This window comes from Ixodes scapularis, unplaced genomic scaffold (genome assembly GCF_016920785.2).
Source record: "Ixodes scapularis isolate PalLabHiFi unplaced genomic scaffold, ASM1692078v2 PGA_scaffold6__148_contigs__length_123643588, whole genome shotgun sequence".
NCBI classification, from domain to species: domain Eukaryota; kingdom Metazoa; phylum Arthropoda; class Arachnida; order Ixodida; family Ixodidae; genus Ixodes; species Ixodes scapularis.
In genome coordinates, this window is record NW_024609881.1 from 51,957,282 (window position 1) to 51,983,337 (window position 26,056).

General features: G+C 43.3%; 1 pseudogene; it reads left to right on the forward strand.

Moving 5' to 3' along the window:
* The first annotated feature begins 545 nt into the window (after nucleotides 1–545).
* On the forward strand, nucleotides 546–26,010 carry LOC115332544 (annotated as a pseudogene).
* Nucleotides 26,011–26,056: the final 46 nt, after the last annotated feature.

A 26,056-nucleotide genomic window follows, 5' to 3' on the forward strand; every position in this document is an offset into this window, starting at 1 on the left:
CTCTCTGTTCTCGGTAAGTTGTTAATAATTCCCTTCATGTCCATGTATTTGTATTTATTATGTAAACGTAGATTTTGTACATTGATATGCTTTAAGGATTAACTAGGTAATTGATATCCGTTAAATGTGCTTATTCTTTGATTGAATGCCTTTGTATTTTATTTTGTTCCCTCTGACTGCTGCTGAATGTAACTGGGGCCGAGAGCTTGTCAAGCCGTCTATCGCGGCTTTTATTCTCGGCCCCATCATTACCTGTAATGGGAAATGAGAAATAAAGCTTATTATTATTATTATGAATCCGTACGAGCTTGACTGCCACTGGACTTTAGCTTTAGATCATCTCGGCTGTTCGCTTGACTTCTTTCTAGAAGAGGCGATCTGTTTCGTGATTGTTTTGCTTTCAAATGGGAACTGCTCGAGCGTTGCATTTACTTCTTTTGGTTGCAGCTTTCGTTCTAAGTATTAAATGTATATTAAACCAAAATTTCGAGCTCTAGCGATAGGTAGCAAGCTACAAACCCCAAATTATCACTCATACCGGCAAGATGGAACGCTCACCCCTTCTACTGTTCCAGGTGCTGCTCTCTTTCGCCACGCCAGGCGACCACATCACGCTTGGCGCCAACGGAACGGCCTCTTCTTCCCTCGCTTTCTTCACCACCGTCACGACAACACAACAGCCAGTTCTGGACCAATGGATAACCCTGCCCTGGCAACCTGGATCGTCTTCAACCGGCGGGACCCTATATAAGGAAGCCGGCAACGATTTCTTCTCGGGGCATGACACCGGCAAGATGGAACGCTCACCCCTTCTACTGTTCCAGGTGATGCTCTCTTTCGGCATGTCAGGCGACCACATCACGCTTGGCGCCAACGGAACGGCCTCTTCTTCCCTCGCTTTCTTCACCACCGTCACGACAACACAACAACCATTGCTGGACCAATGGATAACCCTGCTCTGGCAACCTGAATCGTCTTCAACCGGCGGGACCCTATATAAGAAAGCCGTCAACGATTTCTTCTCGGGGCATGACACCGGCAAGGTGGAACGCTCACCCCTTCTACTGTTCCAGGTTAGTTATATGAACACGCGCTTTTGTAACCGTTCCTCCGTAGTGACGGTGTCATGCCCCTTCGACACTCTAGGTTTTTGTAAGCGTGTCCGCTTGTTGTTTGAATCATTCTTCGCCTCTTGCTTGTCTCGTTCCCGACTGCTGGTAGCAGGCGACGTTGCATCCAACCCTGGCCCCTGGCCCGGTGATTCTGAGAATTTACAAACGCAAATACTTGATACCGTTAACAGAATAGAGGAAGGGCAAAAGGGAATTCTTTCAGATATGAAAGCCGTGAAAGAACAGCAGAAGAACGCGGACGAACAGATAAAACAGATATCTGCAAAAGTGACCGCGCTGGAGGCCGAACTTACAAAATACAGATCCTTGCGCAAAGACTCCTCCTCCAGCGAAAATTCGGTCAAGTTATCAGAAAAATTAAATGGTATGGCATCTAAATGCGACGGCGCCGAAAACCGATCTCGCCGTTCTAACCTGCTGTTTTATGGAATCATAGACGAACCAAGCGAAACGTGGGCTGCATCAGAGAGGAAAGTTCTAGAATTCTGTAATCACCAATTTGGCATCAGCATTAACCCCGATAATATTGAAAGAGCCTATCGCTTTGGAAGGCATACCACCGAGAAAAAACGCCCCATAGTTGTAAAGCTTTCTAGATTTAAGGACAAAGATAGTATTTTCTCTCCTCCGGTCTTAAATTGAAAGGCACGCCCTCTTCTGTAGGAGAGGACTTTTCTATACCTGTCCGCAATGCAAGAAGAAAACTAATCGAGAACGCCAAGACAAAAAATGTTCCTTTTAGATTAACCTTCGAAAAACTGAATATTGATAACATTACATATGTCTACCACTCTGAATCGAACTCTGTGATACCATTATCAAGATAGCAAAGGGTAAACAATCCTACAAAACTGCCTTGCAGTATATCGGCCCCTTCTTGCAATGCCACTAACACCCTTTCACTTTCAATATCATTTACAAATATACGAAGTGTAATTCCAAAATGCGATATATTATCATCCTTCCTTTACGATAATGACTCTGATGTCGTCATCCTTACGGAGACATGGCTAAAACCAGAGATTCAAAATAAAGAAGACTGACTAACAGTTCTAACTTTAACTTATACCGTCGCGATAGATTAAACAAAAGAGGAGGTGGAGTGATGATCGCAGTCAAAAAAGAAATTCCATCATACGTCATTCCAATTGATGGCGATATCGAAAGAGCTTAGATTGGTATTTATTACTCGTTCCAAAAGAATATCCTGGGCGTTTGTTATCGCCCTCCTGACAGTACTTCCGAGTTCATTAATATTTTTCATTACCAACTTTGGTCCATACGCAAAGATTTCCCAAATGCAAACGTATTTTTACTTGGCGACTTTAACTTCCCACTAATATATTGGTCCACACTTACTTCACAGGATGGGAAGGAAAGAAACTTTTTGGACGTCTGCCAAAACTTCGACTTAGAACAAATAACTAATAATCCCACAAATGGGGATAACATTTTGGATTTAGTCCTTACATCTACTCCCGAATTCGTAACATCTGTATCTTTTCATAGCGGGTTCAGTGACCACAAACTAATAAACATTGACATCACCGTTCATACCGAGAGAAAACAGTCACGGCCAAGATAATCCGTGACTATAATAAAGCCAACTTTGCTTCAGTAAACGATGCTCTTTCCCTTTTTTATGAATTTTACGTTGATCGCTTTAATACTAGAACAGTCGAGGAAAATTGGCGCCTTTTTAAAACTAAACTATCTCAAATCACTGATAATTTTGTTCCACTAGTTCACATTCGCTCTAACAGTAATCCACCATGGTTTAACAAAACGATAAAGGCATTAGGCAATAAAAAGAAAAGACTATCGCTTTGCAAAAAAATTGCAATGCTCCCATGGCCTGGGTATAGTATGCTCAATGTGAAATTTGAATACAATTCTTCCATTGCCTTAGCTAAGCAAAAGTACTTTGGTTGCGACTTGCCCTCTCTTCTAACAAATAATACAAACAATTTTGGAAAGTAATATCACCACAGGAATCTCAATCATCAACAACCTTATCAGATGAAGCGGGGAAGCCAGTCCGTGATGCCCACTGTCCTACAGTCTTTAACGATTTCTTCACATGTATATTTACTACGGAAGACCTATGCAACATTCAATCTGTAACTAACCTTGATTATTCATATATGTCCCCCATTGTAATCACAAGTCTCGGCATCAATAAACTCATAGATAACCTTAATATCTCTACGTCATCGGGCGCCGACAACATATGTTCAAAGATCTTAAAAAACACCACTGCCATTTCATCTGACATACTGTGCCTATTGTTTCAACAATCATTGTGATCTTGTTGCATTTCCACTGACTGGAAACTTGGGAAGATCGTTCCTATTTTTAAATCTGGCTCAAAATCGTCCGTAACTAACTATCGCCTTATATCCCTAACCAGTGTAGTGTCAAAATTGTTGGAGCGCATAGTATTCTCCCATTCCGTGCCCCATCGTGAAAATAACAACTTTTTTTTATAAATATCAGTATGGATTTCGCAAAGGATACTCGTGTGAGGCGCAGTTACTTGAATTCACCCATGACATTCACACCAATATGGATTCTGGCTCTCAAACCGACGCTATCTTCTTAGACTTTTCAAAGGCATTTGATCGCGTTCCCCACTGTCGCCTAATATCCAAACTCTTCGCTCTTAATTTAGATTCGCTAACACTTTCCTGGATCCGTAACTTTTTAACCAATAGACAACAATTTACCGTAACAGGCGATTTTCGATCTTGTACTACTGATGTAACCTCTGGAGTCCCATAGGGCACAGTTCTCGGGCCCCTTCTTTTTCTTATCTATATTAACGATCTTCCAACCACTGTGTCATCTACCATACGACTTTTTGCTGACGACCGTGTGTTGTACAGAAACATTAACAATTCAAATGACCCTGATGTCCTTCAGAATGATATTAATATAATTTTTGACTGGTGTACCACATGGCAAATGCAATTTAACATTTCTAAATGTAATCTGCTTTCTTTCACTAGAAAGCGTTCAGTCTCGTCTTTCACATATTTCTTAAATAATGTTCCCCTCCCTTCTGTCCTTTCTTACAAGAACCTCGGTGCACATCTTACCTCCAATCTCTCGTGGATCACTCATATTAACACAATTTTTGCTGACTCCTCACGCACTCTTGGCTACTTAAAACCAAACTAAAGGCCGCACCCGCCCATTTACGTCATCTAGCTTATAATACTTACGTTCGCCCTAAACTCGAATACGCCTCGCCTATTTGGAACCCCCATCAGAAGTACCTAATTAATCAACTAGAATCTGTCCAAAACCGTGCCGCTCGGTTTATATCATCATCTTATTCTCGGTTTGTTAGCGTCTCGCTCATTAAACAGCACAAATCTATTCACCCCCTCGAAACTCGCCGCCTAATCTCACTACTTTATCTGCTACATCGGCTGCATTTTAATCCCGGTCAACCAGGCTCATTGCTTCTAGAACCACCGAATAGAGTATCTCATCGTCAAAATAATAGGAAAAACTGCAAACACATCTTTGGCTCCACAGCCGCATTAATAACTCGGCACTTCCTAACGCAATCAAGAACTGGAACGGTCTTCCCGAAGCCATCGTCAACATATCTGATAAAAAGATGTTTCGCGATGCCCTCTGCAATCATTTTCCCCCCATGATCCCCGCTGCATCTTGAATTTTTTTCCGTTTTTTTCTTCTATTTCCTTTTTTACTCTGTCATTTCTGCGTCAAAGTGCATTTTTTGTATTGCAATCGTTTGGAATAATTTAGTTTGAATTATTGCTTTTTTGGGTTCTTGTCGCGCATGCTAGCTTTATAACTTCATTTTCACATCCGTTTTCTTTTATCTACATACTTTCGCTTTGCATTTGCTTTCTTTCTCTGTAATCCAAGAGTTTTTTTTTCCTCGGAACGTGTGTGTGTGTGTGCGTGTGTGTGTCTGTGTGTGTTTTATTTTTTATTTTTTTACTTTGTTGCTATTCTTTTGCTCTGATTGATACTTACCTTGAATGTACCCCCCCTCATGTAATGCCCTTAATTGGGCCTTTGAGGTACCATGAGTAAATGAATAAATAAATAAATAAATTCCCCGAACGGATGGCCGTAATTTCGGAAAATAATTAAGTGCGCCTCTGAGCACGGTTGGCGAGGCCGACGAGCCGTGTGACGAATGATTCTATACCCTCTTCTCTTTGCTTCGTCCAGTCGAGATGGTGAACCGAAGCGAGGAGGAGATGACCAAGGCCGCTTTCCTACATTCTCAACAGCACCAGGGGGATTGTGACGTCATAGCCCTCGCTTGTTTGCGGCCTTTTTTTAAAAACAAAATACGGCCATCCATTTGAGATATTGAGTTATGAGTAATGTTTTGGATTTCCTGACGTCTCGTTCAATGTTTCTGTGGCGTTACTTTCCGAAATTCATATTTCGCTTCAAGCAATTTTTTTTACTCTTTTGGATATAATTCTCTTTTTTATTTTTTTTTTATTTAGCTGACGCTATCGCGGAAAGACATGTTTATAAACACGGAAACGCCCCCTCAAATAAAAGATCCAGAAACAATTGCAGTTTTTTTCCGCAGTAAAAGGAAAGCATTAGTTAGCATCACATTTCCGCAACCTACTTTCTAAAACCTTTATAATCGGCTACTAACTTCATTCAGGTTTTACTGGTGGAAGGTGTTGCTGGACAAATCAAACACCACAATTATTCATGTGGCTAACATAGAAAAAAATGCTCAATGAGCCGACGTTGGCCGATTCCCCAAAATCGCTGGTACTACTCGGGTCTTCTACACACAAGAGATCTCATTTAGCATATGAACGAAGGAGCCTTACAGCCCTTCGTAAAATCCACCTTCGCGAAATCCACCTGAATAGTTTTTTTTAATATAAATTACAACAACAAAAATATGTCCTGTCAGTAAAGGCTATCATCAACTGTACCTTTAAAACAATTTACCAAAAACTTTATTTATTTATTTATTTATTTTTTTTTTGGGGGGGGGGGGGGGGAGGGGGGGGTAGAGAGTAACGGAGTGCACTTGAAGCTCGACGCTGTACTCGTGGACAACTTTATAGTCGGCATTTCAGAAGTGAATAGGGCTGCAGCACATCTCTGATCGGCGTTTAGTGTGCTCGAGCGCAGACTCTTGCCCTCATAGCTCTGACTGCATAGCCCCAGACAGTATTGCGTACGGAAGCAAGTGCAAGCGCTGTGCATTTGCGTTATAGTTGCGTGCTCCGCACGCGCGTCGTCGCTATGCGCCAATCGAAGACTGCAGGTTTGGGCATTGCGCATGCTCAGGGTGAAACACGCAACGATAACGCAAATACACTGCGCTTGCGTTTGCTCGTATTTGCAATACTAAAAGTCAGTATTATTTCACCAATTACCAGCGCCAATGAAACGTGCTGCCGCATTCAGCAGACGTGCAAGCGGGTAGGCGTGCCTTCGAAAAGATAAGGCTGAAAACGGCAAAAGGACGGTGCACAAAAATTAAAAAAGAATGAATATTTCGGGAAGTTTAATAAAAAAACAAAGAAACGAAAAGTGTGTTTTTTTTTATTTCTTCATTTTCTTTTAAACGTATCGTGTCTGTCCACACGTTGCATCCTCCATCTTGAGTTTTAGAAATGTTTAAATTTAACCAGCTCGCCTGCCTCATTAAGTTACCTTCAAATGTTTCTTTTGTATTTTTTTTTTGTTGGGGGCTTTCAGTCCGGAAGGATTGGTGGCAACTTTGGAAGTTTTTCCGATCGTCAAGAGACGCGGAATAAAAAGAAAAAAAAAAGCCTCGTAATTTTACATGGACTTCTCTGATTAGCAACAAGATTTTGTTGATTTTAGAATTTTTATTTTATAATTTGTTATTTAAAAATGCTGTAATTGGCACCAGTGATGATCATTTCCACACTTTTGATTGCCATACTTGTTCGCGCGTTGGAAATAGAATAGTAAGCAACAGATAGTACTAGACGTTGAAAAATTGAATACTAAAATATCTGAATTATTAATGCAGCAATGCGTAATGCGGCAATAATTAATGCGGCAATATAGGCCTCCCAATGGTCTCCACAATCACAAAATACGTTTTTCAGCCATAATAGCTCTTTACGGAAACGTCTCATTTCTTTTTAGCACATGCAGAATTCCGACATTGTTCTCAAGATAGTCCAAGAGTCAAACACTGGATTTAATTCAAAGTACTATGCGTCAAGGGTTGCTTTGAAACAAACAAACAAAAAAAAACATACACGCACACACGCGCGCGCACACACGCGCGCGCACACACGCACGCACGCACACACTCACACACAGATACACACACACACACAGTTCTGCACACAATGATTCTTGGGAGAGTGACGTAGTTGTCCGCGTCACGCAATCACTTGCGTCGTTGGCCCATAAACCAGGTAAATGCTGACGAGAGAGTGACGCCATGGTTAAAACGATGACGTCACTTTATCAAGCGGCCTTGTTACAAGATGGTGCAACGCTCCTTTTGAGAGCAAATTTTAAATTAGGCGAAAGCTGATCGACCCGTATCTCCAGAAACCAATTTATTTTCTCAAATTCTTGATATTGGTATGGCATCCAGTAGTAATTACCGTCAATGCTGTAATTCCAACATAACCTCTTAAACCAATAATAAAAAGGGATTCTTAGATTTTAGTTAATTCGTGAACTTACAATGAGGACCCCTCTCATCTAATATCCTCCGAGTCTGATATATACACGGTGAAGACAGGACTCGTTCAAATCTCACCCCCTATTAAAAGAAACTAAAAATCTGTTCAAATCAAAATTATACTTTCTGAATGCCGGAAGAATATCCCTTCCCGCACACGCCCTCAAAATAAAGAACGGCAAAAACGTCTTTCGATAGTCTGTGTCCCTCTTATCAATGAGTCTAGGGCTCCGTGTTTTCGGATAAATCCGAAAAACTCCGGAAAACACCCGCCCGTAAAATTTTGGTCCATTCCGATTTATCCGATAAACTCCGAGTATTTATGTGTCAGTGCATTTTTTTTACAGTTTTATCAGCACAGTGTCAATGATCCTGGTAAAATTCCACCATAAGTATCTTTCAGATCTCGGACCGTTGTCAGAAAGGGTATTGCCGCTGGTCTCTTCAAGGTTGGTTCAGGGCAACAGGCCGTTCGTTGTACATTCGGGTCACGACAAAAGCCACTTTTTCGGTTTCCGGTTTGGGCCATGCGATTTGTGTTTTAGAGCAAGGAAAGGGTGTGTCCCCGAAGGAAAAATTCATCAATGTAACCCTGTTTGGCAGTCAATGTTTTTTAGTGGACCGCTGACTGTGCCTAACTGTACGTCAAACATGTCTGATTGGCCAACAAGTTACCCTGACCGACAGTCAAACTCCAGTCAGACTCCACTTGTCGGCTTTCTGATGGTTTCCTGGTGGCGGTCGGCCGCCGCGAAATGCCATCAAGATGTCTTGATGGCGATTCTGATTGTACACATCGCGACACTGTTAGCGCCAACACGACATCGGTGCATTTTCGCATTTTACTTCTAAATAGTATTAGCGAGCACGAAATTTTATCGCTTACATTATAGAACTAAATGAGCTCTTTCCGTAGGAATAGCAACTTGGCAGACATTTCTTGGTTTCAAAGAAAAGAACTGGAAAAACCGGAGATCGCTTGTTCGCGCTAACAGTGTCGCGCTCTGTACATCGATTGGCTCTGACTGTACGTCAAAAAGCTTTGACGTGCAGACAGACATTCGGTCAAAGGACGTAAAGTTCGTTCGGATACCACTATTTCGTCAAATCTATGAATACGAAAAATAGTCTATGCACAAGAAAACGATTTCGGGACGTGAGCCCATAAAACCGCTGATGTTAGAGATATGACACACAGCCGACCAACAACCTTGATCAGAAGCCCGCCGAAACGCCGAAAACGCCACTTCGCTGACTTCGGTTCCCCCATAGAGGCTTCGCCGAGCTTTCATGAACGATCGCTCTCGACTCGTTTTGTTCGCCCGCTTGCTCCAACCTGTCGATCCTGCCCGGGCTCTACAGTGTTTTATGTTTTAGTAGAATTTCTACTCGACAAGACCCAGCCAGTTGTGAGTTCCGACGATGTAAGGGACTTCAGCGGTGTAGTTGAAGACGACAAGGTGTACCAGGTCTACTGGGCCGGAGACGTGCGAACAAAACAATCGTTCTACGGCGTGAAAGTACTCTACATGGCAGGTGAGTAGAACTGAAGTACGGCTAGTGATGTACGAGTGCTTTGCATAACATGCTGAAGTCGTAACTGCATTTGCAACTGAAGCATCTCGTATAAAACGGATGGTGAAATCGAGTTCTCTAAGAAACGGCGTAGCATAACGGTTACGGTGTCCGATTTGTACGCAAGTGGTCGCGGGTTCGATCCACAGTAATCCTGTTTTTTTTTTTTTTCTTTTTTTTTTTTCTCTCGAACATTTTGTTTTATCGAGGCATTTGGCGATATTTATGAGTGCGTATAGCTTTACTCTTCTATAAATGCTGCACTTGTTGATGAAATTCCCTTGGCATTGCCAGTTCGACGTCATCTGATGGACCATCAGATGACGTCTGATGGTCCATCACGTTCCACCAAGGCTGCTGACTGGCAATCAGCGTCCCAAATTACGTACCTTGGTGGAATTTTCAATAGGGTTTTAGTAACAGTGAAACCTATGGACCATAGGGATTGTATAAAATTGGGAAGAGGGGCAGTTCAAACAATCTATTACCCCCTTAACCACTCCACCTAACGCGGCCGTGGGCTAGATTGATGAAATAGGATGGGGTGACTACGAGCTTTCTAGCGACTACCTCCGGGAGTTTATTGATTTTAAGGTATCGGCGTTTATCGAAGTGACACTTGTGTGTGACTTTTGTCGTGGATAAACAGCGCTACGTCCCTGTCACTTCTTTGTCTGGTCCTCGTCTTTTCGCACTTTTTTTTAAATACGATGAATAAATTAGTATTGCCAATGGCAATGACACCAAAGCCAAATTCAACTGAAAATATTTCAATTGATACAAGCGCGTCTTCTTTTTTTATCTGGCATACGTTTACATTCGGTTATTATTTATTTATTTATTTTTAATAGGAAACACAGCGAAATTAAACTCCGAATTTCGGAAAATTGGGAATCAAAAAAATATAAACTCCATAAAATCCGAAAAACACCCTCCGAATTTGACGAAAAATAAACTCTGAAAACACGGATCCCTATCAGTGACCCATCTTCCTGGAGACATTTTTTTCTCACTTTCATCTTTCCATAGAGGCTACCATTCACGAATCACCACCCGTTCGACTCAAAATCATCACAAGATAAAACTTCCAAGCTCCGAAAAAACTAAGCGATAAAAAAAACAACTAATAAACGTATGAGGTTTTTCCGAAATCATGGGTTGAGCCTCGCCTCACAGCCAACAAGAGGTGGGGAAAGGAGGGGGGAGATTGGGGAAAGCGTCAGAAGCAGATCGAATAAATCCGGGGATACCACAATCCCAGCGAAGACGGACGAGATCGGAGGAATTCAACGACCGTTTGGAGGGAAGCCAAGGGTCGAAAAGAACTCCGTGAAGTCGTTGGCCTCCTTTAAGCAAACGGATTTGCATTAGGCTGCGTCTGTCATCTCAACGGGACGTACTGCATTTGATCGCTGCTGCGTTGAGGCTTCCCTTTCACCCAAGGATATACTGAAGAATAGGAAGCAAACGAAAACACTGGGTACTCTAGAGTCCCCTCGGAACATGGGTCCCACATCAATTCCTTATCGCGTTTCGGAATGAAGAAACGCTGTCGTCAAGGGAAGGGCATGTAACCTAACATATTCTATTTATTTATGTTACCGGTATTGAAAGCGCGTTTGTTGTTTTTATGCAGTAGAAACAAAATTATGAGGACATTTTTTACAGCGCATAAACTGATCACCAGAGATAAGATATTTTCTAAGTTCACTGACCCGAAGAAAAGTCTTGTTACTTTTTGTACAGAACTTGAAGTAAACTTGCTTTGAACGTAATTAACGTAAGCATATGTGTTCTTTAAAATATGAGCTTTAAAGAAACCTGGATAGGAAAGTACTATTGGTAAGCAAGCCTGGGGCTTTGCTTCGTGAAGTTATGTGAAAAAAAACGACATAAGTTCTTTGGTGTTTATTCATTTCTTTTCAAATATCGTCGTATTTTGAAAATTTCCTTCGGGCGGGTTTTAGAAAATTTTTATTATCGGTGAAAGAAAATCAAATTAAACATTCAGATAATAACTCTTAGAGGAAACGGTTCCAACAAAAACACTCCTGATTAGAGCAGAATGTTTTAGAAATCGGTGTTTTCGGTATTAACCTATTTTGTGTTTTCTTTTTTTTTATTTCAACGGTAGTTTATTTGTGTTTATCGGCTTTACACGGTTTATACATTGAAAATTGAAGTTTTTTTTTTATCGTTTTTTTTATGTAACCGATTTAGATATTTTGACCTTCAATTGCGCAAAGAACTAACCCCCCCCCCCCCCCCCCCCCCCCTTCCCTTTATTTTCCGTTTTGTGCGCTGCTGAAGAAGGGTTTGCGACTCGAGAAATCGCAATGGTGAGAGGTGCCAGTGAGCAAAGTGACCGGGTTTCGGTTGTCTCCGCTTAACATCACACGATTAACAGCGACGCGACTGGGTAACCCCGTTCGAAACGCGTTTCCTTACCTGCCCGGGAGGTTTACTTCTGCAATAAGTGCGGGACGTGAAAAGCTCGTGGCGTGTTTTTATGAGCTACTTCTCTCGCCCCGAAAGCAGTGGCTTGTTCAGATGGACGCTAAACAGCTGACTGCTTTTATTGGAATGACTACCTGCAGGCACTAGGCGTCCGCCAGTAGCCTGTTGTTAATGCCTATCCTAAACTTATGTCAAGTATTTTCGGTCGAAATATGGCAGCGTTCTGTGTAAAGACAAATCGTAAACGTAGCCTCCTCGTTAAGACGTATTGGATTCGATTCGTCCGATTTTGGACCGCCATATTACGGTGCAGACGAGGTAAGAACTTTTCTCTCCTGCCTTTATGAATGAAAATTTCTCCCTTTCCGAAGAAACAGGTTACAAGATCGCTTTCTATTTTAAAGGCACAATGAAGACGATTTTATTTAATTTTTTTTTTAAATGGTGTTTTAACGCTTCTTGGGAACATAGCATGCCGCCCAATTTTTTGTAGACATTTATAACGCGTATTTATGTGCCGACGAAAGAAGTAAAGAAACCGAAACTGAACCATCTCCAGTCTCGTTTCTGGGCCTCCGAAAACGGAGGTGACGTAGGGAGTGACGTCAAGTGTGAATAGTCGGTATCGGTAGTATTTAGGAGATCGAGACTCTGGTTACCGCGGTGGGTTATAGCAGCGCGGTGGCGCGGTCGTTGCGCCGACTCTGTCAACATGGACGAATGCCGCTCTCGCGAGCGAGTTCGAGCTTCCGTTCAGTGACCGAACACCAACGGAACGGGAGTACGTGTGTGGCGGCCTCTGCCATCACCCGACGGAGACCGCCCAGCCGGCAGCGAGCGGCCCGCATGCCGAAGGACGGACGCGGGGGAGAGGCCGAAGGGAAAGCGGCAGCGATCTCGCCGTTCCGGGACCCGGTTCCTCCGCGGACGTCCTCTTTTTGTCGTCAAAGAACACGAACAGCTACCCACACGTGAAAACTAGCGTCGCCCGAACGAATACTGGTCTTCAGTCGACCGTTAGAACAGCCATCTACAGCTACCATTTTGCAAAATCATTCGAGTACCGTGTTCTTTTTTTAATTTTATTTTGTTGGCCCATAGTTGCTCGTCGCCGGTTTCGCGTCCAGCGTAGCAAAGGAAAAAACAATGATGCTGCTTTATTTACGGTTTAGTAATCATTTCCCATCCGATTTATACTTTTGATGGTTATTCAAGCGGAAATTAGAACAGTACTTCTAAAAATCGCGAACTAAAACATGACCGAGGGCACGTTTCTCGTTTCGACCAATCGCTGACGCGTCTCTTGTGACGTCGCGATCCTTGGCCCGGATCGGTCACGTAAACTCCGCTTCTCCTGGCTTCTCCCGCAACTCTTGAGACGTCGCCCCAGTCGATCCCGGTACGATTATTAGCGCGACTGTTTAATTGATTTGCGCGGCACACAAGCGACGGTTTCGGCTGAAATTTTGGCAACGTGGCTGGAGACGTGCCTGGAACCCAGTTCAATCGCCAAAAAGATCTCCGAAATTGCCTTCATTGTCCCTTTAGCGAGGAATATATAAATACACTATTTTTCAAAGAAAGTGGAGTGATTGTCTCCTTTGTTTCAAAGCTTTGGTCTTTATAATAAAGATGATAAAAAATAGGTACAGTAAAACAAAAATTTAAATATCCGGAAAGAATGGACACAAAAGGGGAATAAAGACAGACGCTACACCTGTGGTGTCTGTGTTCCGTCTCCTTTCATATTTATTCGTTCAGGATGTTTAGCTGCACTAAGTTACACGCTCCTTTTCAATGTAGATTTTAGAAGTAGGTTTGAGAAATATCATTAATAAGTGGTGCAAAATTAAACTTTTGCATTTTTCAAATTGTTGCGCTAGCTTTCTCACCGCATATGCAGAAGGGCAAAACCTAGCTGTTAATAAAACATAAAAAAAAAAAAATTTTAACAATTGTTTTGTTAATTCTTTTTTTTTTAGGCTGCGGAACGCAATAATGAAGCGGCTCACTCTGTAAAATGAGGATTGTGGTGTTTTAAGTGACTTTTTATTTAGCCTATCAATTGTAAAATGTTTTTAATTAGTAAAAACATAAATTCCATAATGTAAAAAAATAAATAAACGGTTTGGGATGTTTAGGGTAAACACTCCTCACTGGCCACTAGTTGTAATAAAGGGTTGCAATTACAACATTAACTTGTTTGCCGCCCTCCACGCTAGACGGTTCGTAAGCGAGTGTCGCCGAGAGGTCGATAAGAAACCCGGGTGCTTCGCGCCTCACCCGGGGAAGCGGCGCCATCTGCCAGGCGATATTGTAACGTTTTCTCTTCTTTAAAATGACTATCCTACAGCAAAGTCTCGCGGCGTTCAAGTGAGTGAGCGAGTGTCGTGGGACAAGATTTTTTTAGCGATATAATTTAAAGTGGTCTCACGCTCATATAGTTTCTTCTTACGCCCAAATAAGAACATAGCCACTTTTAGCATTGTCATCCTTAATTCACTCTTATGATAAAATGTTGATCATTAAAAATTAGAAACTATAAATAAACCGGAAGTGTACAGGGGCTACCCAAACGATGGGGCCAATGAGCTTTTTTACCAATCAAAATAGGGCGAATGTATTGAAAAAGTTAGCGCGAACTAATGTCTGAAAGAGGAAAGAAACTTACTCCTCACTCATGCCCTTTTCCTCGAAATCTTTTTGTTTTTTTGTTTTAATTGGGTTGGGCGTGACACGTGGCCGTTACCTTTCATCTGATGAATTGCGTGCAGTGGGAGCAAAAACACAGGCGAGAGCATGGCTTTCATATTGGCTTTCCTATCACGAGTATTCGTGAAAAGAAAGCAAACCTGAAATATGTGCCCGCGCCTAAGCCTACGCCTTTGTTAAACACAACTCCTGAGATAATGAATAGAAAGTTTAAGTAGAGCGTACGCTAAGGATTGCGGCCTTGCGGCCGCGTGCTCAATCCATGTTCAAAGCGACGGCCCAGGCTCCGGCTAGCAACGCCAGTCCTTGTCTCCGATCTACTAAAACTGTTTATTTACATGCGGGAAAAGGTGCCTTACATCATGTACCTGCTGTCACCACTAGCTGCAATAGGCGGGTAACCTAAATACATTTTTGAAGTGCATGTCGATGCCCCAAAAAGCTCGGGACATCATTCGAATTTCTTGTTTTTAATAATCTGCGCTCAGCGGAATCGGGGGAAGCCCATCTTCACACTCGTGCGGCTTACACTGTGCTCGCTTTACTACATTTTCCAATGGAGGCGTCTTCGCGTGCTTTTGAACTCGAAAAAAGGTGCAAACGTGCTAATTTCTTTGCGTTAAAAAACAATGCTGTCTTCATATTAAGAAACAAATATATATATATATATATATATATATATATTTATCCAGTCCTCCGCTTGCAGTACCAAACAATCACGGCCCGGCACGCATGGGCGCGTTTTGCTCTAGCTTTCGGCATATCGATACATTATAGAGCGCTCAACCCGAGATAGAGTTTCCTATTCACTTCCCAAAGCCAGTGAGGCTGTGGTGCCATCCCATGGCGACGTTACGAACTTTGGTTAGTCCAAACCAACGTTACTAAAACATCTCACTCGGGAAACAACCCGAGGATTGTGCTTTCAAAAAATTGCTCCGATCCGTACTCCAGACCGGAACTAGACGCAATTGCAACGCCGCCATTTCTCTGCAGCGGACACTCCGAGAATAGACCGATGTCACCAAGCGAACTGCGCAGGCGCGCGCATTCCGGAAGTGGTGCCGCCGCCATGCTACTTGTAGTCATCCCTTCCCAGCTGCGTATTCGGAGACGCTTCCCGGCCATAGAGTTATTATAATGTACGCTAGAGGTTCAACTGGCGCTAGTGTCTATGCGACTTCCGTGACGCAAATTGAAGCAGACAGCAACCAGTCTACTTTTCCAGTCTTCCTGTGTATTCCTATGGGAAAGCGCGCGTGCATTTTGTCTCTTCGCCGAAAAATAACACGGAACACTTTGGTTATTTGGGTCGTACCGAATAGTATGTACCTTGATTAACACTGTAAAAGTGTAATTGCTTTAGTTAGCGCATTTTTCTTCATCAGTGACCGATGTTTAACTTCGCTACATTTCAGTCCCAAACGTGTGTTTCGCAGCAGGTGTGTAAAAACAAGCGACGATTCGAAGAAAAATTACAATCGAAAGGAATGTAGAGTGTGTTCAAGGCTCGCCAGCAATCCGGTGACGCTTATATATATTGATAATATGCCAGTCCTGTCACTATATAAAAATGACCCCGTCGTGCATGGGCAGATAAAAACATTCAAAACGTAGAGAATAAAGTCCGTGGGCTATAAAGGTTGTCTCTTCGTATTGTTTTCTCTGCCGGGCAGCTTTTATCGGGCACTTGGGCTCAAAGATTTCGAGCGTGCGAGTGATATTTTGAACGTTGAACAGGCAACTTCGCGCAGAGCAAAAAGAATAAAACGGTACTTACTTATTTAAAATAGGAATAGATTACGTGGCCTTCAATTAATTTTGATCGTATATGCACGTGTAGTTACTGATCCGGTGTTACTGCGTAGTTCTTGCCGTCTTTCTTAATTTCCAGATGTTCTTCATTCGTTTGGCACGTATATCCCCCAAGCTGAAAAGCGCCGACGTCGTGTTCGTGCTAACAGTGTCCGACAGTGCACATAAATACACGTACGAAGCTGTTTTAGCACCGTTTTTATTGCGATGAATTTGAGAGAAAAACACCGTAACTGACCAGTTATTTTGTCGGCCTGACTGAGAAATGTTCCAAGCTACCTAGTACGTACGAATTATTCGGGATATTTGCTCTTATGATCAAGCGCAGAGAGAAAATGCACTCACTTTTTCCCATAGAAATGCATTACCGGAAGTCAATTTTCGACTGGTTGCTGTCTGCTTCAATTTGCGTCAGCACACTAGCGCCATTTGAACCTCTAGCGTACATTATAATAACTCTATGTTCCCGGCTACATACGGCTGCGCGTACGTATATCATCATAGATTATCATTTGGCACGCCCCTTGATTCTCTTGCATGTTTTTACTTCATAAGATTTTGTTGTTTGTGATGCCTTACTTTCCACAGCAAGTGCAGAAAAGCAGTTTCAGTCGTCTTATCGCTTTAGAATCGCTTTGTCGTCTGCTTCGTCGTCGTCTGTTTCTTCGCCTTCGTGGACCCACTGCCGTTCACGGGGTAATCCCACTGCGGCCGTGGAAAAAACAAAACAAAAAAACAACGGCGCCACTACTCGAGCATTCCGACTCATCGGACGTCTCAATTACCTTGCAAACGAGTGAACATCTAGTGCAATAGCAAAGAACAAGAAAATTCGAGGGACCATCGGCTCGGTGTAGCACCACGGAACAGCATCAAATGTGATGAAAAACTGATATTGGTGGTGCTCAGTCTTGTGCATAACGTTTAATCAGCCATCAAGTAAGAGGAGTTAAATAGACTTTCTCGGTGAGCGATAGTTTTCTAAAAGTTGTTTCATTCTGGTTGACAGCCTGTGCGACAGAATACAGATGAACAGCGGGAGAAGCCTGCACACAAAGAACTGATCTACAGAAAGACCATGCCTGACGAGCCGTAATAATTGGCATCTATCAAAAAGAAGCAACCATGCCAGATACCTGAAAGATTGGGGTGGAGATGATTTTTCGTGCACAGTTTCTACTCAGTTTTATTTTGTTTGCGCAAGATCCGAACGCTGACAGTCGCCCGACGAGGGAAGCTTTTTTCTGCGGTCTCGACTGGTGCTAATGCAGAATGGATCGGTAACACCAGCTTAATAGACCACCACAAAATGGATGAGGTTCGTTTGTTACATTTTTGGCGGTAAGTACGTGTTGCACTAAATTGCATAATGTAATTTTTGTCGCGTTGGTATGAAAAAAAAAAAAAAAAAAGGCTGCTTCCGAAAAAAAGTTGTTTTGTATCAAGTGGTGCATATCGGGAATCGTTACTCTTTTTTAGTGATTGTCCTGATATTTTGAAGCAGAGTTGTGCTTGAAACATGTCGTCGCAATAACATTTATAACCACCAAAATATACCGAGTAAGAAGTGTATTAAAAACGGCCTCCGCGAAGCAGTGCGGAGGTCCTATTTGAGATAGACCAACGAATAGGCCGCTACAGAGTAAATGGTCAGAGAGATTACAGCTTACGGAACACTTCGGCACGCTCTATGTCTCGTGCCCTGTAATCTTACATATTGTAGCTGACGTGCAATAATTGTATATAAATTATGAAGCAAATCGCGAAACAAATCGTAAAACGCTATTTTCCCTGCCGCTCTGTCCGGCTCTGTCGACCTTTCTTTGCCATGCTTCTTTCTTGCGGGAAGACATAATATCCGAGGCCTTTTTGCCTGGTGCTGTTATTATAGCTCCGTGGCATACAACATGTAAAGCCACCGATCGAAAACCATGAGTCAACGCCTGGCTAAATGTCTCGTCCTAACCCGACGCCGGGCGTACAATGCGCGCCGACGCGGCCGGAAAACTGGGGAGAACTACAGGTACCAGAATGCACCGCGGCAGCGGTGGCGTCGCGCAACTCCTCGTGAGATCGGTCTATTGCACGGCTGCACGACGTACCGGTCCAGTCGAGTCACGCAAGGGCCGGTTGCGCCATCTCGCAGCGCCATCTCGCAATAGCTGCATAAAGCAACTTACGTGTTTCGTACTTGAAAAACCTAGAGCCAAGGAGCTAAAAAAGACAGGAACAACACAGTCTCAGATGTTCTTGTCCTTTTTAGCTCTTTGTCTTTTTTTTTTACTCTGATTCGTTATCAGCTTGCCTGCGTTTTTACTCTTATTCTTTATTACATGTTTCGACTCGCCGCTAAAGGGCGGCACTGTTATCGTATCTAGTTGGGTTTAGGTGGACACGAGCGGTCCGGGTTTCAAATCTGAGTTTCCCAACGTACTGTTCTACTAACGCTGGTTCAAACCAGTCCAAGTTCAGCGCATATGTATCAGGGCACTAATGCTGACGCATTAAAATTGATGCAGAAATTGCTGCTGTCGCTATGCTGATTCAAGACGAAATGCGTTAGCATTTAGCGCAGGGGTTCCGACTCATCGAAAGTTGGAAATTCCAATCTCGCAGCGCTCCTCATATTGTTGTATGAGAACCAAGGCCCAGGCGCCGTTGGTTTCAAATGGACCCACCACAATTTCTCTCGATCGGCGCCTACGGCCTGCATACTGGTTGCCGTGCGTTCGCGAAATGTAGAACTTAAGCTGAATTATGACGAGCAGAAAGATTTTTGAATCTTAGGGCATTGTGTTCTCCGCTTAGATAGGTGTAGTTGCATTATTGTTTTTAAGGGGAGCGCACTTTCAAAGTGGCCGGCGTGAGCTACTGAATGACAAGAAACAGGACGACCAAGCCCGCCCGTGCGCGCTTCCGAGTGATTTGGGAGATGCACGACGGAGCTCGCGCGGGCCTACCAACACATGCGCGGTAAGCCGCGCCTGATGTTGTTGCGTCCGTCTCGTCCCCTGCAAGAGCGAGGGCACGGCAACACGGAAAGTAACAGCACGGCTAAACCCTTGTTGTTCATACAGATGGTGCTGTGGTTTTTCGTCGACTCATCACCGATCATATCAGCCACGCAAGCGCAAGTGAGCAAAGATCCAGGAGTGGCACAACTCGGCTGGGATTGGTCCTTCCACCAACCACGAGCGACGACGTCAACCGAAGATATGCTATTTAAGGACTGGCTAGGCGCTACACCCTTCAGAGGGGACGGCAACACGGAAAACAACAGCATGGCTAAACCCTTGTTGTTCATACAGGTTAGTCCTCTACCATACCTATATTTTTGCAAAAGTGATTTTAGATGTCTGATTATCCTGCCGTGCCCTCAGAAGTCTTCCGAGATTGTTATAGAGTGTTGGACTGTGGTTTTATTGCTGCTTTCGGGCGACATTGAGACCAATGCGGGACCGGACAGTGCACAGGAGGATGATCTTTTGGCAAAAGTATACGCCACCGTACAAAATCTCCAGACCGGACAACACACGATCCTGGGTGCAAAAAAGAACTGAAGAAAAGGCAGAAAAAGACAAACGTATCGAAAGCCTAAAGCAGCGTGATTTAAAACTTCAAAGCTCAACCAGCGCACCAGAAACCAATATCAGCAAACAAGTTTCCACTTTGGAAAATGGATCACACGAACAAGTTTCTACTTTGCAAAATGAAATATCTGGTCTGAAGATAAGATATTGTCACGGGTGGTGACTAATAAACAAGAAATAAACAGGAATAAATAAACGTTTAATGTGGCGAACTTGTGCCAAAAATTAAAGGGTACAAAAGAAAGATAACAACAGAGCGTCGCGGGCTTCGAAGGCGGCGAAGCAGCACCATCAAACGCTGAGGCGAGACTGACTCGACAAGGTCGCGGGCGGACTCAGGTCGCGCAGATCAAATCTTCTGTTTTTCAAAATCAATGACACCGAAAAAAAAACGTGGGCAGAATCCGAGGAACATGTACGAAAGCTTTACCTTGATAGACTAGGGCTGGAAATCCAGTCATCTGAAATCGAACGGGCTCATCGCCTTGGCCGTTTTGGTTCAGATAAGAAACGCCCCATTATTGTGAAATTTTGTTTCTTCAGACAGAAATTAACTGTCTTATCGTAGGCCCATAAGCTAAACGATAGCGGCTTATCTATCAGCGAGGATTATCCACTTGATGTTCGTTTTGCTCGAAGAAGACTTCTGGATATTAGGAAAGGGCAAACACACCGTTTTAAACTACGGTACGATAGGCCGATCATCGGCGACTGGGCTTACGTATATGATACTTCTACTGATAAGGTTAAATTGCTTGACCAACAAGTGAAAACTCAGCTACAAATCCTACATGATGCCAGCTCAAAATATTGAATGTAAATCTAAGAAGCCCTGTGAATAGAACAGAAGATCTTCAGCATATGATACTTCTCGATGGACCGGACATCATCGTACTAACAGAAACATGGTTACACTCTAGCATAATAACTTAAAAACGTATACCAGCCGAATACGTAACCACACGGAAAGACAGGTTGACTAGAGGAGGAGGGGTTACGATTGCTCTAAAGAATAACATATCATGTCTTCAGCTCGACGAGCAGGGGTCAGCAGAAATACTTTGGTGTAAAACAACGATTGATAATACATCCCTTTTAATAAGCGCTGTTAACAAACGCCCTGGCTGTCACTTTTCCTTTTTGGAAGATCGGAAAAGCTATATGGGCGGAGCCATATGCACAGTAACGACAAAATTATACTTGCCGGAGATTTCAACCTCCCCATATAGACTCGAAATGCTTATCGGAAGGATCACCGGACCGTGAAAGCTCGGAGTGTTTATAAGATATTGCGTTTATATTCGACTTAGAAAGGCTCCTTTTATCACCCACAAGAATTCAAGGGGAGTCGGAATCAGTCCTCGATCTTACTTTTGCTAGCCATTAACTTTCGAATTCGTGTGCGGTTTCTATTAAAGAATGAATAAGCGACCACAAAAGCGTACTTCTTACACTTCCATTCAAACCGGTCTCGTATACACCGGCAAATAAACAAAACGTATTTGATTTTGACAAGGCAGATGATAAGTCCATCCTTGACGTTCTCGGGGAAAATTACGAGGGGTTTGTCTCATTCTCCTGTATCTCTCACGCAAATTTAAACACACCATGGGGTAAATTCAAAGACATTGCAGACGAGTGCATTAACCGTTTTGTTCCTGAAAGGTTTATAAACCCAGGCAAGACGAGTCCTTGGATTTCTCGAGAAATGATACAGTTGGGCAGAAAAATTAATAGACTGAGGAAAGCTTCCAAAAAGGCGCACTCAAACCAACCGTCTTACATTCTCCAACGTCTTCTCGTGGAACATAAGGGTAAAATTAAACATGCTAAATTTCATTACCATTGTACAACCCTCGTCAATTTCATAAAAACGCCACCTGCGAAATTCTGAGTCACATTTCGCCAAAACGTGTCTCCCTAAATATCTTTTTCGTCGACGGTATTCTTACTCAGGATAGCAACACGATAGAAGCAGGGTTTAATAGGTACTTTGCTTCCGTCTTTTTGATCAATAATGGTGAAGCTCCTATTATTTTACACTGTAATCATCACGCTGCTCTGAGTGATGTTGTCATATCAGAAGGTGTTTTGAAATTATTAATCAGTCTCGATTGCAATAAAACTCAGGGACCCGATATGCTACGGAATGCATTCTTGAAGCCGTATGCTCCATAAATAGCGAAATATTTGTGTATCATTTTTGAAAAATCTCCCTCAAATGCAGATTTACCAAGTGACTGGAGAATAGCTAAAATACAACCAATTCACAAAAAGGGCAAAGAAACTGATCAGCGAAACTATCGTCCTATTTCAATAACATCTCAGTGCTGCAAAATACTCGAACATATAATTGGAAAACATATCACTAGCTTTCTAGACCAACATCAAATACTAAGTCCGTGCCAACACGGATGTAGAGGGGGCTACTTGACAACCACGCAACTCTTACGTACTGTCCATGATTTTGCTTCCGTGCTCAATAAAAACAAACAGGTTGATGTTATATTTTTAGATCTGACTAAGGCATTTGATGCTGTGTCGCATACTAAGCTATTACAGAACCTTCATACTATTTTAAAAAAATGACCACATCCTAAACTGGCTACACGCATTTCTGAAAAATAGGCTGCAATTTGTTTTCTTTTGCGATTCTGCTTCGAATAAATGCAATGTTACATCCGCTGTACCGCAAGGTTCCAGTCTTTCGATCACCGCTATTATTTTTGCTGTTTATTAACGACTTATGTTCAAATATTGATGCAAATATAAAATTGTTTGCTGATGATTGTATTCTATATATCATTGATTCCCCTGATAACCAGATCAAACTAGGCACGTGTCTTTCAAAAGTTGCCTCCTGGTGCAGGACTTGGCAAACGAATTTGGACCCCTCTAAGTGTGTAACTATGTCCAGAACACTAAAGAAGCACCCTTACCTTTCTAGCTACAGCGTAGACGAAAATACACTTAACAACATCTCAGAGTGCAAGTGTTTGGGAACTACCATTTTGAATAACTTGCCCTGGAGCTCCCACATTGCTTGCTACCTCCTAAGCTACATGCAAACTCTGGCAACTAAAACGCACACTTAATTTCGCAACCACTGAAGTTCAAGTACTAGCATATAAAACGTTAATTAGGCTAATACAGAAGTACGCACAAGTCGTCTGGGACCCCTACACAGTAGCCAATATAGAAAAATTGGAAATGGTGCAGAGAAAGGCCCTGAGATTTATTTTTAATAAATATGGGCGGTGCGATTCGCCGACATTATTCATGAAACAAACAGACCTCACTCCTTTCTCCCAACGCGCGATAATTGACAGGCTGAAAACGTTCGTTCAGATCATCACGGACAGCCTTCTCATCAACACAGACAACATGTTTAGCAATTCTCTACCAGAACTAACACTAGAGCTTCACACCCAAGATACATAAACAATTTCCAGGTCCGTATAAATTGCTTTAAAAATTCGCTTTTCCCCGAGATTGGAATAGCCTTCACCCAATCATCACTAATTCAGATTCACTTTAAAACTTCCTGCACCGGCTGGTTACCTTATAGCGAGGGACTTGCTCATTATGTCGAAATGTGTTCATTTATATATATTAGATGCGGAGCATCCCTTGCTCGGGTTTATGTTCCGCGGCGTCGTAGTCCGCACTCACACTACGCATGTGCAACTCTCCTCCTTCCCTCTCCCCAACAGCTGCGCGTTACTCTCTCCGCTCACTCTCTCTACCAGCTGCGTGCACTTCGCGTGCGTTCGCTTCTACTCACACCGCGCGCATGCGCAACTCTTCTCCTCTAGTCTCCTCTCCTTCAAGTGTGAATATAAGCAGCGGTAGAGCGCTGCGCGCGTTCAGTTCACCGCTGTTGACTCCACTCCGTTCTTCCGATAAGTGTGATGGAAGCAACAGTCCCGTCGGTTACTGGGTTGGCGCAAGCAAGCGTCAGCACCACCCCACAAACTAATAGCAACGCTACGTCCACTGAAGACAAAGCTGCGCAGCGAAGGGCACGCGACGCTGAGCGCAAACGCTTGAAGCGAGCGGCAGACCCTGAACTATACGGCAATGAGAAGCGGCGTCCATTCGTCAACGTCGAGCGGCGGATGGTGAACTACGATAACGTGAAGCAGCGGCGGTTCGAGAACGTCGAGCAGCAGAACCTGAGGTTCGGGACCGTGAAGTTCAAAGTAAACGTACGAAGCGAGCGGCGGAACCCGACCTTCGAGAACGGAAATCCGCGTTGGTTCGTGAACGTCGAGCAGCAGAACCTGAGGTTCGGGACCGTGAAGTTCAACAACGTTACTAACACCGTTAATAACACCATTAATAACGATCCGCGATGCTCCGCATCACCCCATGGTTCCCCTCGGGAAGATGGTGTAATTTTTTTTTTGTAACCCTCTCCTACGACGCCCCTATGTCTGGCGTAGTAGTATTGTGAAATAAATAATAAATTAAATAAATTAAAGTAACGAGGAAACGAATGGAGCTAAGGAGCACGGCGGGAACCACGCCGCTGTCTCGCGAAACCATTTCCGTCCAGTCCAAAGCACGATCGTCCAAACGAAAAACCGCTGCATCCACTAGATCAATAAATGATGACACTTTTAGAGAGGCCATTGAACAGTCAGGAGAATCTTGGATAGGCAAACTCGGTGAATTTACTGTCACTTTTCGGTGTGCTGTCAAGTGCGTGGAAGAACGCACGACACATCTACCAGTGGTTTGCTATACGCGGGATTCACTATTGACAGTGAGTACCGTCAGAACGCAGGACTCCGTGCCTCATTTTGTGTGCACTTCTTGGTTTAATAAAACACTTCGTATATGAAACATCCACGAAAAGTACTATTCAATATGTGTTTTCCCAAGCCAGTGTTTGTCATTTGATTATCATTCGAGAAGAAGAGCGTATATATATTTTTAAACCTTCTTTTCAAAAGAACATGTCACAAACTGAATAGTTGTTTTGTTCTAATTCAAACAGGTTTACTGGATCACTGATTTCCATACAAAAAAAAAAACAAAAAAACATTCCATACTAAGCCTTATCGAAGCCACCCAGAATGAGGTTCTCGTAATCCCTTACAATAAGTTTAATTTTTGGGGGGTTAGCCATTTTTAGAATACTTTGTCGCTTCTTGAACTTCTTCAGTAGGTATGCGTCAGGTTGAGGAAATCAAATGCTACGGCATGGGAACCGAATACCCTGGCGTGCCTAGCAACATCAGACAAAATTTAAAAAAAAATATAATTTGGGAGCAAGGATATTATGTGACGTATATCAGTTCTTCTTTTTGTACATTGTGTGCCTTTTGTTGCTCGTTGAAACGAGTCACCTACGTTTATTTCCCCCAAGCTGTACCAATTATTCGCGCCTTTAGCTGCCCTTTCATTGCTAGTGCCCTGCGCGGTGTCTATGCATACCCCATGATTGGCGTGTCCCTCCTTGCGGTCCGGTGCGCCGTTAACACCCCTTGGAACACTTGCGATCTGTACGAGGGCATCGCCCCATCATCACTATCTTTACTCCGAAGCCAGGTGAAGAGGGCACAGTGAGCCGACCCATGAGACACAAGTGGCTGTCAGCGGCCCCACTTCTCATCTCGTCTAAGCATCCGTCGCACCTCAGGTCACTGACCGACGCAAGTGTTCCATCAAGCACTCTGACATCGCGGGTCAGACGAACGAAGACAGATTAAAAACAAAAAACAAGGAACCCATCTGCCTTCATCTTCGGCTGGTATCTATTTGCACAAAGTATTTGTCGCGTCATATAAGTGAAGCTAGTTTTTTTTTTCTTTTTTTTAATTTTCCAGCATGTGGGATCTGCTCGAAGGAGCTTTCGATCCCGGTTTATTTCTTGGTGGCCTTCGCTTACTCCAGTGTTTCGTTTATACGGCCAGGCGCATCGCTCTCTCTCCAGCAAGAAAATGAAGTTCTGACGGCGGTCAAGGGCCAGTGGAGATCTTTCCTCTTGGGGTCGCTCAACGGTCACGTGACCAGCTGAGAAGGAACGCGAACGGAAGGCGTTATATACACCGTTTCGCATTAAG